Source organism: Ahaetulla prasina, chromosome 7, assembly GCF_028640845.1.
Source record: "Ahaetulla prasina isolate Xishuangbanna chromosome 7, ASM2864084v1, whole genome shotgun sequence".
Taxonomy (NCBI): domain Eukaryota; kingdom Metazoa; phylum Chordata; class Lepidosauria; order Squamata; family Colubridae; genus Ahaetulla; species Ahaetulla prasina.
In genome coordinates this window covers 4,564,307-4,579,214 of record NC_080545.1, presented here as the reverse complement: position 1 = coordinate 4,579,214, position 14,908 = coordinate 4,564,307, and positions in this window count along the sequence as shown.

The window sequence follows — 14,908 nt, the reverse complement described above, 5'->3', positions numbered from 1 at the left end:
TGGGAAACTCAACTCAAAGGAACAGAGTTGAGATGAAGAGAAACAATTTGAAAGAAAAGTGATAGGCGGTGGGGGGGGGGAGTTTTAAGAAGCTCCATTTGGGACTTGTTTCTTTTGAATTTCCCCATACTTGTGATTCATTTCAGCTGCAGACACAACACTGGACTTATTTTTTTATTTTATTTTTTTATTTTATTTATTTTAATAATAATAATAATAATAATAATAATATTTTAATGTATAGACCGCCCTTCTAAGGACTCAGGGCGGTTTACAGCCACTATAAAAACAGAAAACAACACATACAATGCTAAAAACAACCCTTAAAAAACTTATTCAAATGGCCAATTTAAAATACAGTATCAACCCTATAAAATTTAAAATTTAAAATTTAAAACCCATATTTAAAAATTCAAGCCAGTCCAGCAAGGCGGAATAGATAGGTTTTAAGTTCGCGGCGAAAGGTCCGAAGGTCAGGTAGTTGTCGAAGTCCAGGGGGAAGTTCGTTCCACAGGGTCGGAGCCCCCACAGAGAAGGCCCTTTCCCTGGGAGCCGCCAGTCGACATTGCTTGGCTGACGGCATCCTAAGGAGTCCCTCTCTGTGAGAACGCACCGGTCGCTGGGAGATTTTGTCACAACAATATATGTAGGCCTCATACAAAAAGATTATATAATATATAAACTTATATATAAGTAAATATTAGGAGGTATAAGCATATATATATAGGAAGAAGAAAAGAAAAACAATAGGACAGTTTGTTTGTTTTTTCCTTTCACTTCTCATCCTAGCTTCTCATCCAGGAAGCTTCTTCAGTTCCTCAAAGAAAAACCAAGGAATTCCAGTTGCCTTTTGAAAAAGCACCTTAGGGAAATAATCAAAAGATTAGATTTCTATTCTATTCTATTCTATTTTGCATTCTATGTTCTGTTCTGTTCCGTTCTGTTCTGTTCCATATTGGGTTTTTTCTCTACTCAACACCACTCCGCTCTACTCCATCTATTCTGTTCTATTCTTTACATTCTGTTCCATTCCATGTAATAATAATAATAATAATAAGAAGAAGAAGAAGAAGAAGAAGAAGAAGAATAAGAATAATAAGAATAATAATAATAGCAACAACCACAACCACAACAACCACAACAACAACAGAGTTGGAAGGGACCTTGGAGGTCTTCTAGTCCAACCCCCTGCCCAGGCAGGAAACCCTACACCACTTCAAACAAATGGTTATCCAACATCTTCTTAAAAATTTCCAGTGTTGGGGCATTTACAACTTCTGCAGACAAGTTGTTCCACTGATTAATTGTTCTAACTGTCAGGAAATTTCTCCTTAGTTCTAAGTTGCTTCTTTCCTTGATCAGTTTCCACCCATTGCTTTTTGTCCTGCCCTCGGGTGCTTTGGAGAATAGCTTGACTCCCTCTTCTTTGGGGCAGCCCCTGAGATATTGGAAGACTGCTATCATGTCTCCCCTAGTCCTTCTTTTTGTTAAACTAGACATATTCAGTTCCTGTAACTGTTCTTCATATGTTTTAGCCTTCAGTCCCCTAATCATCTTTGTTGCTCTTCTCTGCACTCTTTCTAGAGTCTCTGCATCTTTTTTACATCGTGGCAACCAAAACTGAATGCAATATTCCAAGTGTTCCTTTCTGTTGCAATATTCCGTTCCTTTCTGTTCCATTCCATTCTGTTCTGTTCCGTTCCATATCCATTCCATTCCATATTGGGTTTTTCCTCTACTCTACACCACTCCACTCCATCTGTTCTGTTCTGTTCTGTTCTGTTCTGTTCTGTTCTGTTCTCTTCCATTCCATTCCATTCCATTCCATTCCATTCCATTCCGTTCCATATCCATTCCGTTCCATATTGGGTTTTTCCTCTACTCTACACCACTCCACTCCATCTGTTCTGTTCTGTTCTGTTCTGTTCTGTTCTGTTCTGTTCTGTTCTCTTCCATTCCATTCCATTCCATTCCATTCCATTCCGTTCCATATCCATTCCGTTCCATATTGGGTTTTTCCTCTACTCTACACCACTCCACTCCATCTGTTCTGTTCTGTTCTGTTCTGTTCTGTTCTGTTCTGTTCTCTTCCATTCCATTCCATTCCATTCCATTCCATTCCATTCCGTTCCATATCCATTCCGCTCCATATTGGGTTTTTCTCTACTCTACACCACTCCACTCCATCTGTTCTGTTCTGTTCTGTTCTGTTCTGTTCTGTTCTGTTCTTCCATTCCATTCCATTCCATTCCATTCCATTCCGTTCCATATCCATTCCGTTCCATATTGGGTTTTTCCTCTACTCTACACCACTCCACTCCATCTGTTCTGTTCTGTTCTGTTCTGTTCTGTTCTGTTCTGTTCTGTTCTGTTCTCTTCCATTCCATTCCATTCCATTCCATTCCATTCCGTTCCATATCCATTCCGTTCCATATTGGGTTTTTCCTCTACTCTACACCACTCCACTCCATCTGTTCTGTTCTGTTCTGTTCTGTTCTGTTCTGTTCTGTTCTGTTCTCTTCCATTCCATTCCATTCCATTCCATCCCATTCCGTTCCATATCCATTCCGTTCCATATTGGGTTTTTCTCTACTCTACACCACTCCACTCCATCTGTTCTGTTCTGTTCTGTTCTGTTCTGTTCTGTTCTGTTCTCTTCATTCCATTCCATTCCATTCCATTCCATTCCATTCGCTCCATATCCATTCCGTTCCATATTGGGTTTTTCCTCTACTCTACACCACTCCACTCCATCTGTTCTGTTCTGTTCTGTTCTGTTCTGTTCTGTTCTGTTCCCTTCCATTCCATTCCATTCCATTCCATTCCATTCCGTTCCATATCCATTCCGTTCCATATTGGGTTTTTCCTCTACTCTACACCACTCCACTCCATCTGTTCTGTTCTGTTCTGTTCTGTTCTGTTCTGTTCTGTTCTGTTCTGTTCTCTTCCATTCCATTCCATTCCATTCCATTCCATTCCGTTCCATATCCATTCCGTTCCATATTGGGTTTTTCCTCTACTCTACACCACTCCACTCCATCTGTTCTGTTCTGTTCTGTTCTGTTCTGTTCTGTTCTCTTCCATTCCATTCCATTCCATTCCATTCCATTCCATTCCGTTCCATATCCATTCCGTTCCATATTGGATTTTTCCTCTACTCTACACCACTCCACTCCATCTGTTCTGTTCTGTTCTGTTCTGTTCTGTTCTGTTCTGTTCTGTTCCCTTCCATTCCATTCCATTCCATTCCATTCCATTCCATTCCATTCCATTCCATTCCGTTCCATATCCATTCCGTTCCATATTGGGTTTTTCCTCTACTCTACACCACTCCACTCTTTCTTTTCTTTTCTTTTCTTTTTTCTTTTCTTTTCTTTTCTTTTCTTTTCTTTTCTCTTCTTTTCCTTTCTACTCTACTCTTCATTCAAATTCTATTCTATTCTATTCTATTCTATTCTATTCTATTCTATTCTATTCTATTCTATTCCATTCTATTCTGCATCTTCTCCCCTCTCCCATCCCATCCCGTATTTGATCACTGCGTCTATGTGAACGTAAAGTATCGTGTATTATTTCTGCCCACCCCTGATCTCCAAAACATACCACACAAAATTTTTCTCCCCACCTTCAGAAAAAAATTTCTCCCCACCTTCAGAAAATAAGCTGTTAGCTTTAAAGATCCTTCGACTCTCTTTCATCATCACTTCAAGAATTTCTAGTTAGACGAAACTAAGCAATGGTCATTATTCTCTCATTTCCTTTTAACACAAAGTCATGCCTGTTGAAATATATCAGCTTTGGGGGGAAACTCGGGACATTTTGCGATGTGTTTCTTCAGCCTGGCAAAATCGGGGCCTCCTAATTAATTCAGCATGTAGAATTAAAAAGGATGTAAATTAAGAACATGACTTTTCCTCTTCTTCTTCTTTTTTTTTTTTAATTTCAAAGGAGAAAGTGTACCCAAAAACCAGAACTCAAATTATTTTTTCTTTATCCATGCGAACAAGAACACAAAGAGAGAAAAAGATTGGGTTTATAAAATAACCTTCCCTTTTTGTTTTAAGATTTTAAAGTTTTCATGCAATTTTTACAGTTCGCCCATTTCAACATCTGCAACTGGGGAAAAAAAAGATGTGTTGCAATTTAAATAAAGTAATTGAAATAAATTTATAGCTGAAGTGACTGTTGGAAATCATCATAAAAATTAACATCTTTTACAGATTACAGAATTAAACAGTTGGAAGGGATCTTGGAGATCTTCTAGCCCAATCTTCTGCTCAAGCAGGAGACCCTAGACCATTTGAGACAAATGGCTGTCCAGTCTCTTCTCAAAAACCTCCAGTGATGAAGCACCCACAACTTCTGGTGGCAAGCTGTTCCACGGGTTAATTGTTCTAATTGTTGGAAAATTACTCCTTAGTTCTAGGTTGCTTGTCTCCTTGATGAGTTTCCATCCATTGTTTTTTGTCCTGCCTTCAGGTGCTTTGGAGAATAGGTGGACCCCCTCTTCTTTGGGGCAGCCCCCCCAAATATTGCATCACGGCTATCACGTTCCTTACCTAATTAAAGATATAAAACTTTCAATGGACTCTTTTAGAGTTGAATGATGAAGTCTTTAAATGTAAAATTCCCACTTACGGTACAAAGAAAAAATCGCTTGAGCGAAAGAAAGCTAGAGTAAACCTCAATTGGTTAAATTTTTTTGGCGTACAATAAATATTTAAGCAGCAAATCCTCAACAACAGAGGTCTCCAACCTTGGTCTCTTTAAGACTTGTAGACTTCAAGTGCCAGAATCCCTCAGCCAGCAAAGCAGGGGTCTCCAACCTTGGTCCCTTTAAGACTTGTGGACTTCAACTCCCAGAGTCCCTCAGCCAGCAAAGCAGGGGTCTCCAACCTTGGTCCCTTTAAGACTTGTGGACTTCAACTCCCAGAGTCCCTCAGCCAGCAAAGCAAGGGTCTCCAACCTTGGTCCCTTTAAGACTTGTGGACCAACTCCCAGAGTCCCTCAGCCAGCAAAGCAGGGGTCTCTAACCTTGGTCCCTTTAAGACTGGTGGACTTCAACTCCCAGAGTCCCTCAGCTAGCAAAGCAGGGGTCTCCAACCTTGATCCCTTTAAGATTTGTGGACTTCAACTCCCAGAGTCCCTCAGCCAGCAAAGCAGGGGTCTCCAACCTTGGTCCCTTTAAGACTTGTGGACTTCAACTCCCAGAGTCCCTCAGCCAGCAAAGCAGAGGTCTCCAACCTTGGTCCCTTTAAGACTTGTGGACTTCAACTCCCAGAGTCCCTCAGCCAGCAAAGCAGGGGTCTCCAACCTTGGTCCCTTTAAGACTTGTGGACTTCAACTCCCAGAGTCTCTCAGCCAGCAAAGCAGGGGTCTCCAACCTTGGTCCCTTTGTGGACTTCAACTCCCAGAGTCCCTCAGCCAGCAAAGCAGGGGTCTCCAACCTTGGTCCCTTTAAGACTTGTGGACCCCTGCTCAACAATATCTTGAATTGATAAGGTCTAGGACAGTGATGGTGAACCTTTCTGCCATCGTGTGCCAAAAGCGGGGGGGGGGTGGGGGGAGGGGGGCATGCGCGTGCCCTCACCCATAATTCTATGCACCCTGCGCATGTGCATGCGACACCCCCCCCTCACGCTCCCCCTCACGCTTTTGCCACAGTGTACCCGATAGGCCCATTTTTGCTCTCACCAGGCTTCAGAGCCTTTCTAGGAGCCTGGGGGCATGAAAATGGCCTTCCCCACCCCACCCCCTGTAGGGTCTCCAGAGACCAAAAACAGCTGTTTGCCAACTTCCGGTGGGACCGGAAGGCCCATTTTTTTGCTCTCTTCAGGCTCCAGAGCCTTTCTAGGAGCCTTGGGAGGACCAAAACGGCCTTTCCCACCCCCCCAGGAGGTCCTCTGGAGGCCAGAAATGGCCCGTTTGCCAACTTCCTGTGGGACCAGAAGTTGGCAAACGGGCTGTTTCCAGCCTCCAGGGGTCCTCTGGGGGGTGGGGAAGACCATTTCCCCCTCCAGGCTCCTAGAAAGGCTCTGGAGCCTGAGGAGAGCAAAAAATGGGCCTTCCCCACCCCCACCAGGCCCTCCGGAGGTAGGAAACAGCCTGTTTCCCTATTGCAGGTGGGCCCAAAAGGTCCAAAAATCAGCTGGCTGAGCTCACATGCCCACCAATATGGCCACGTGTGCCATCTGTGGCACACGTGCCATAGGTTCTCCATCATGGGTCTAGGAGAATGGTTTCTTACCATGTTCTACCTGGTTCTCTTCCTCCAATCATAACAATGTAAAAATGTAATACATATATATATTATATTATATGTATGTGTGTGTGTGTGTGTGTATGTGTGTGTGTGTGTGTGTGTATGTATATATATATATGTAGGTCTTTGGTTATTCGGGTTTTCTCCCAGAAATTGAAGTGTATATATATATATAAGTCTCATTCGTCATCTTCAGGCTGGAGTTTTTGGCTTTGTTCTTACGTGAGCAAAGTATATATGTATTATGTGTGTGTATATATATATATATTGAATGGATGAATGAATAAATAAATGAATGAATGAATGAATGAATGAATGAATAAATAAATAATTCAGCGCTCTGAGTATTTGTCAAAATGTAATGCAGTAAGGAGCTTGGATCACAGCAGGGGTCCCATTTGGTTTCATCTAATTGCATTTGGCACTCGGAAGCTAAAAGAAAGTGTGCTATATTGGCAATCCATCCCTGGCCTTAATGTCAGATAGATTGCAGAAGCTCCATCCAGATCTGAGCTATCTGAATTGGGGAAAAGGGTGAGCGGAGCCCCCCCTGTTGTTGAAACCACACAAACAGTTTCCTTGGCGCCTGTTGTCGAATGCACAGATATTATAGCCTGTTTTGACATTTTATTGGAATTTTTTAAAAAGGCAACCAGAAAAGCTGGCAGCCTGAGGGACCTTTCCCAAATTGTAGGAAACAGTGGCAAACCGAATTTGTTTCCGTGCCAAATACACACACACACACACACACACACACACACACACAAAACCCACCCTTCATGGATGTTATCAAGGCAAGACGATTTAGGGAAACTGACTTCACCATAATGAAGTTACAGTGAAAAGGCTCAGAATAAGAATGGAACCATAGAAGACCATCGAGTGCTGGGAGGGCCCCGTGCTGAAGATATATCGGTCAGGCATTAGAACTTCAGATTACAAAAAAGCAGGAAATAAATGAGAAGGAGGAGGAGGAGAAGGAGGAAGAGAAGGAGAAGATACTGTAGAGAGGAGGAGGAGACAAGAAGGTGAAGGGGATTATTGAAAGGAGGAGGAGGAGAAAGAGGAGAAGGAGAAAGGAAGAGAAGGGGAAGGGGAAGGGGAAAGGGGAAAGGGAGGGAGAAGGAGGAAGGAGGAGCAGGAGGAGGAGAAGGAGAAGGAAAAGGAGAAGGAGAAAGGAAGAGAAGGAGAAGGAAGGGAAAGGAGGAGAAGGAGGAAGGAGGAGGGAGAGGAGGAAGGAAGGAAGGAGATGGAGGAGGAGGTCAAAGAGAAGGAAAAGGAGGAGAAGGAGGAGAAGGAGATGGAGAAAGGAAGAGATGGGGAAGGAAGGGAAAGAGAGGGAGAGAGAAAGGAGGAGGAGAAGGAGGAGAAGGAGAAAGGAAGAGAAGGGGAAGGGAAAGAGAGGGAGAAGGAGAAAGGGAGGAGGGGAGTGGGAGGAAGGAAGGAAGGAGAAGGAGAAGTGGAAGGGAAGGGAGGGAGGGAAGAAGAAGGGAGATTGAGGAAGGGAAGGGAAGGAAAGGGGGAAGGAGAAGGTATACAGCAGGAGGAGGAGGAAGAGGAGGAGGTGGAGGAGAAGGAGAAGGAAGAAACAATGACACAAGCCACAATTCTATTAGCACTGATAAAAATGTCGATTATTAATTGCTTGTTGGAAGATGATAATGCATCAATAAGTAAGAATCAACATTTAGCTCACCGTTCCCAAGTTTCACTACCCACGATCAATACCATATTCTTCTAATGCCCACATACATTTAATCAAAATTGGGAAGCCGTCATGGGGCAAGAATTTTAACGAACGCGTGCTTTTGTATATTTCAATGTTATTTTTTTTTTCTTTTTAGAAAACAGATCTTTCCTATTCCACATTCATGGGAACTTGGTGTGGAAGGAGAGACTATATTAAAAAGTAGAAAATTCATAGCATGTTTCCTGAAGTGACGCTAAACCATTCCAGATATTTTTTTGAGGGGGGGAGAGGGGCATGTTGGGGAAGTTGTGTGTACGGATGAAATACGATCCTAAGACCAGGGTGTCTGTCTGGAAAATCATGTCAAATCCTCTTTTTTAAAATCCATAGCACGTATTTTTTTTTTCCTTCCTCTCCCTCTCTCTCTTTCAACTGTAAAATGTTACCCTTGGGGACTCCAGCAGAAATCACAACAGCCAGTGGCATTAAAATTCATGTTGTGCTAGAACAAGGAACATGTGTGGAAGCACGTTACATATATGAATCGGAAACCGCGGGCAGGGAAGAAAACCGAAGGAGCCCATGATGCTGTTATATCTGAGAGAGTGCCACTGAAATTTCACGTCACTTACATGACAAGAACCCGCAAGGCAGAATGTGTGTAATGCGATTTATTCTGCAATGTAATCCATATGGGAAGCTGTATTAATGACCGCCGTAAAAGGACAAAGGGCCCAGGGAATCACAGTCGATGGGGGCTTTTTTAGGAGATAGATTTTGCTGAATGCAAGCCTTTTCTCCAACCAAGTTTTAACAGATTAACCGAGTTGGAAGGGACCTTGTAGGTCATCTAGTCCAACCCCTACCCAGCCACCCAAGCAGGAGACCGTCCACCATTTCTGACCAATGGCTGTCCAGCCTCTTCTTGAAAGGTTCCAGGGATGAAGCTCCCACAACTTCTGAAGGCAACTTCTGTTCCATGGGTTGATTGCTCTCACTGTCAGGAAATTTCTCCTCATTTTTAGGTTGAATTTCTCCTTCACTGGTTTCCATCCATAATATGTGGACAAGAAAGTCCACAGATGAAATGAAATTCTATTCTATTCTATTCTATTCTATTCTATTCTATTCTATTCTATTCCATATTTTCTGTTCTGTTCTGTTCTGTTCCGTTCTGTTCCATTCCATAGTTTCTATTCTATTCTATTCTATTCTATTCTATTCTATTCTATTCTATTCTATTCTATTCTATTCTATTCTATTCCATTCCATATTTTCTGTTCTGTTCTGTTCTGTTCCATTCCATTCCATTCCATTCCATAGTTTCTATTCTATTCTATTCTATTCTATTCTATTCTATTCTATTCTATTCTATTCTATTCCATATTTTCTGTTCTGTTCTGTTCTGTTCCGTTCCGTTCCGTTCCATATTTTCTATTCTATTCTATTCTATTCTATTCTATTCTATTCTATTCTATTCTATTCTATTCTATTCTATTCTATTCTATTCTATTCCATATTTTCTGTTCTGTTCTGTTCTGTTCCATTCTGTTCCGTTCCGTTCCATATTTTCTATTCTATTCTATTCTATTCTATTCTATTCTATTCCATTCCATATTTTCTGTTCTGTTCCGTTCCGTTCCATTCCATATTTTCTATTCTATTCTATTCTATTCTATTCTATTCTATTCTATTCTATTCCATTCCATTCCATTCCATTCCATTCATTCCCTATTCTACTCTTTCTCTGTTCTGTTCTGTTCTGTTGCGTTCCGTTCCGTTCCGTTCCATTCCATATTTTCTATTCTATTCTATTCTATTCTATTCTATTCTATTCTATTCTATTCTATTCTATTCTATTCTATTCTATTCTATTCTATTCTAATCCAATCCAATCCAATCCAATCCAATCCATTACACTCCACTCCACATTCTACCCTACCCTACTCTACTCTACTCCACTCCACTCCACTCCACTCCATTCCATTCTATTCAATATAATTAAATATAACAGCATCTCTGACTTATTGAAACGAAACTTACTTCTGAAGTTACTCAATGTTTCAATTCACTAATAAAAAAAAAAAGTTTAAGAGAGACAAAAAGTAAACAGTACCAGATGAGTGCGTGAAACAAATTGCTCAACACAAACACACACACACACAGATGCCGACACATGAATATCATAATTCATTCTAACACGGGTATTAAAAACTCAGCAAATATTCTGTTCAGTTAAAAGACCTTTCAGAGTCCTGGTCTCCCTTCGTTTTCTGAAATATCTGCCTGATCAGAAGAGCTCAAACCCTGGACGGATGTCAGCAGACAATGAAACAAAAATCTACAATTTTAAGTGCAGACGTCCACAACTGAGGTTGTGTTTGTTTAATAAATCAAATTCTTGATCCCGCTTCTCAGACTTTTATTAAGTTAGGAAAGATATATGATTTTTTCCCCCCCTTGCATTTCATGATTCTTTTACAAGCGCATACATTTATATTAAATGAAGTCTAACTTAAGGCTATAGTGAATATTTGATATTCCTTTAAAGTCTTGTACATTGGAATAATATCATACCCAGGTTTCAATCAGACTCCCTAGTATAAACTTTCAGAAAAATGCCTTAAAATTAATCATAGGGTGCCAAGCTGAGGTTCATTATCAACGAACGTTAGACCAAATTTTAGGTCATTACACCAATCGTGAAATTCAATTTTTTTACTACCGGTTATGTGGGTGTGGCTTGGTGGGAATGGCAGAGGAAGGATATTGCAAAATCTCCATTCCCACCTCACTGCAGGGGAATATTGCAAAATCTCCATTCCCACCCCACTCCAAGGGGAAGCATAATGCAAAATCTCCATTCCCACCCCACTCCAAGGGGAAGCATAATGCAAAATCTCCATTCCCTTCCCACTCCGGGACCAGCCAGAGGTGGTATTTGCTGGTTCTCTGAACCTCTTTCAATTTTCACTTTTCTTCTTTCTACTGTAACAGCTATTGTAATAGCAAATCCTTCCTAAAAATTATTGCATTACATTCTTTTTTTTAATAAAAAAGTTTTATTTCCATTTTCCAACAACCTATTCAATATACAGTCTCTTATTCAACATTAGTCATTAACTTTCATTTGTTACTTATTCAGACCTGCCCAGCTACCACTTCCTTCCTTAACACAACCTTTCCTCCTCCCTTCTCTACTTTCTTCTACTTTCTTCATCCTTCGCTTTTCTACTTCCTCTCCTCCTTCCCCACTCTTCTCTTCCACCCTTTCTAACCCTCTCTCTTTCCCCTTTCTTCTTCCTCTCCTTTCCTCCTCTTCTACCTCTCTCTTTCCTACCTACTTTCTTCCTTCACTCTCTCCTCTCCCTTTCCATTCCCTTCTGAAATGGCAGCTGAGCAGCCCCGATTTCATTTCAAATTATTTCTATTTCTTAATTACATATTTTCAATCATTCCTTTACATTGATCCATCTCCCCACTTCCCCTTCCTCCCCCCTCCCACCCCCCGAGACTTCCCAGAACAAAGTACAGGGTATAAAATTTAACAATCATAAATTAAAATACAACATAAGTCATAATCCATAGTCACTCCTCTCTCTACATTCTTGATTAAATTATCTTTCCATTGATATATAATTTTCTGGTACTACTCCAAAAAAAAAAAAAAAAAGTGGTGTTATTAGCTAGTTTTAAAAAATACGCCTTTTCCCAAAAGGTTTCCACAATTTTGGCCACGACAGCAATTAAGGTCTCCAGCGGGTTTTTTCCCACCCTCGTGTAGCTATGAAATTTTCTCTTTCTCATCTGAAACCATCAGGCTGATCCCTGGCTGTGAATTTTACAATCGGTCTTTCTGTCATTAGCTTGCTAATTGGCTGCTGGGGAAATCCCAGGAGCCTGACAAAAGGAAGTAAGAATCGCAGGTAATTGCTAGAATGGGATTCCCTTTGCACTTTGGAAGCATCTTCACATGGTTCTCAGATGTGTGAATAATCCATTAGTGACCGGAGGGATTCATTCATTGATGGAGATGTTACATTACTACCATCTGCTTTAAACAGAATAAACAGAATAACAAGAGTTGGAAGGGACCTTGGAGGTCTTCTAGTCCAACCCCCTGTTCGAGCAGGAGGCCCTAGACCATGGGGTCTGCAAACTTGGCTCTTTTAAGACTTGTGGACTTCAACTCCCAGAGAACTCCACAAATCCACAAGTCTTAAAAGAGCCAAGTTTGCAGACCCCTGCCCTAGACCATTTGAGACAAGTGGCTATCCAATCTCTTCTTGAAAACCTCCAGTAATGGAGAAGGGAGGGAGGGAGGGAGGGAGGGAGGGAGGGAGGGAGGAAGGAAGGAAGGAAGGAAGGAAGGAAGGAAGGAAGGAAGGAAGGAAGGAAGGAAGGAAGGTCCAGTGATGGAACACCCACAACTTAATTATTATTATTATCTCTTTTATTGATTAAAAACATGAAAGTCAGTCAACTGAACATTTAAAAATGTATCACAAATACCACTGACTGGTGCTAATGGTTGATCCGGGTTGATGCCAGCATCCTAGGTATCAACCAATTATCTTCTTAAAATATATGATGTTCCAAGTAGCGCTGGTGTTATTGCAGGAAATGCAATTTGTTGATGTATCTTATAAAATTCTTGGACATGGTACCAAGTGCCCCAGTGAGAATGGGTATCACTCAAGGGTGAAATGCTCCCGGTTTGGACCAGATCACCCAATCTGGTAGCGATGATGGTGGATGGTTTGGAGAACCGGTAGCAAAAATCCCTGCTCCCCCGCCCCAGCAGGCCTTTCTTGCCACAGTTGTTAAGTTAAAGCCCACTGTAACAATATTGCCAAAAAGGCACCAAGAGTTGTTAACCTAATCTTGCATAACTTCTTCTCTGGTAATATTGTACTACTAATTAGAGCATGCAAAACATTTGCTAGACCAATTCGCGAATACAGCTCATCTGTCTGGAACCCGCACTGCATATCGGACATAAATACAATCGAGAGAGTCCAGAGATATTTCACAAGAATAGTCCTCCACTCCTCCGCTTGCAATAAAATACCTTATGCCACCAGACTTAAAATACTGAGTTTAGAAAATTTAGAACTACACCGCCTTCGGCATGATCTGAGTATATTTCATAAAATCATCTGCTACAAGGTCCTTCCTGTCGAAGACTATTTCAGCTTCAACCACAACAATACACGAGCACACAATAGATTTAAACTTAACGTGAACCGCTCCAATCTTGATTGTAGAAAATATGACTTCAGTAACAGAGTTGTTAATGCCTGGAATGCACTACCTAACTCTGTGGTCTCTTCTCAAAATCCCCAAAGCTTTAACCAAAGACTATCTACTGTTGACCTCACCCCATTCTTAAGAGGTCTGTAAGGGGCATGCATAAGAGCACCAGTGTGCCTACCGTCCCTGTCCTAATATTCCTTTTTTACTTGTATCCAAATTATGTTTATACTTTTACCAGTTATTTGATAAATGATTGACAAAATAAATAAATAAATAAAATAAACGTAACTTTGCCCCCTTCTCATAGGTTGCTTGCCCATCCCAGGTTAGGGGCGAATTCCAACTTGAAAGATCTGGATCAGGGATCCAGAATGGCCCAGAAGAGGACAATCCTCCAGGAACTATGAGAACCTCTACATTGTCGTTCTAATTTATGATAGATCTAAGCAATTAATGTTTCGAGCTATAAAACCATCAGAAAGCATGAGATGTGGCAACCCGAACCACATAAAATTACATAAACTGTAAGATTAAAATGGCTAGACTTTCCTCACAAAGTTGAAAGGCTAGCAAAAGTCTGCAAAGTAGAAAGGGAAATTCAAGCAGATTTCGAAAGCCGTTGCTCTGTTTTGTGAAGCTTGTAAAAGCCCTGGGCTATCATTTACCCTAAATGCACAGATGCAATGTGTTCAGAACAGAATGAATGTTATCTGGATTCTTTTTTTTTCTTTGGGCCTAATTTATTAATTTGACAATTAAAGACCAAGCAGTCTGATGTAGAAGCTCCTTGTTTCTTTATTGGCTAAATTTAGTCCCATTGCACGAAGATTTGCTTCCTCCTCCTCCCCCTCCTCCTCCCCCTACTATTCCTCTTCCCCTTCTCCTCTTCCTCCTCCTCCGCCTCCCCCTCCTCCTTCTCCTTCTCCTCCTCCTTCTCCTCCTTCTCCTTCTCCTCCTCTCCTTCTCCTCGTCCTCCTCCTCCTCCTTCTCCTTCTTCCCCTATTATTCCTCCCTCCCCTCTCCTTCTCTCCTTCTCCCCTCCTCCTCCTCCTTCCGCTATTATCCTCCTCCTCCTCCTCCCCTCCTCCTCCTTCTCTCCTCCTCCTCCTCCTCCTCCTCCTCCTCCTCCTCAGAAATAAGGGGAAAACATGGAAAGTGGACTCACATTTTGCATAATGCATCTCAGACACATCTACAAAGACACATCGGCAGTTCGAATCCCTAACGCCACATAACGAGGTGAGCTCCCGTTTCTTGTCCCAGCTTCTGCCAGCAGGTAAAAAATGCAAGTAGAAAAACAGGGACCTCCTTTGGTAGGAAGGGAACAGTGTTCTGTGTGCCTTTGGCATTGAGTCATGCCGGCCACATGACCACGGAGACGTCTTTGGACAGCGCTGGCTCTTCAGCTTTGAAACGGAGATGAGCACTGCCCCCTGGAGTCAGGAACAACTAGCACATATGTCTGAGGGGAACCTTTACCTTTATACCCCGTTGACCTTACAGGACTTTCTTAGTTTTGGTTTTTGTTATTCTTTTGAAAACATTTTGCTTCCCATCCAAGATGCTTCTTTGGTTCTGGAGTTCTGAATTTTCTTGGATGAGAAACAAAACATTTTCAAAGGCAGGGAAAAAAACAAGGAAATCCACAGATGAAGGTCAATATATGATGTCCCAAGAAAGCCCTGCAGGAAAGTCCAAAG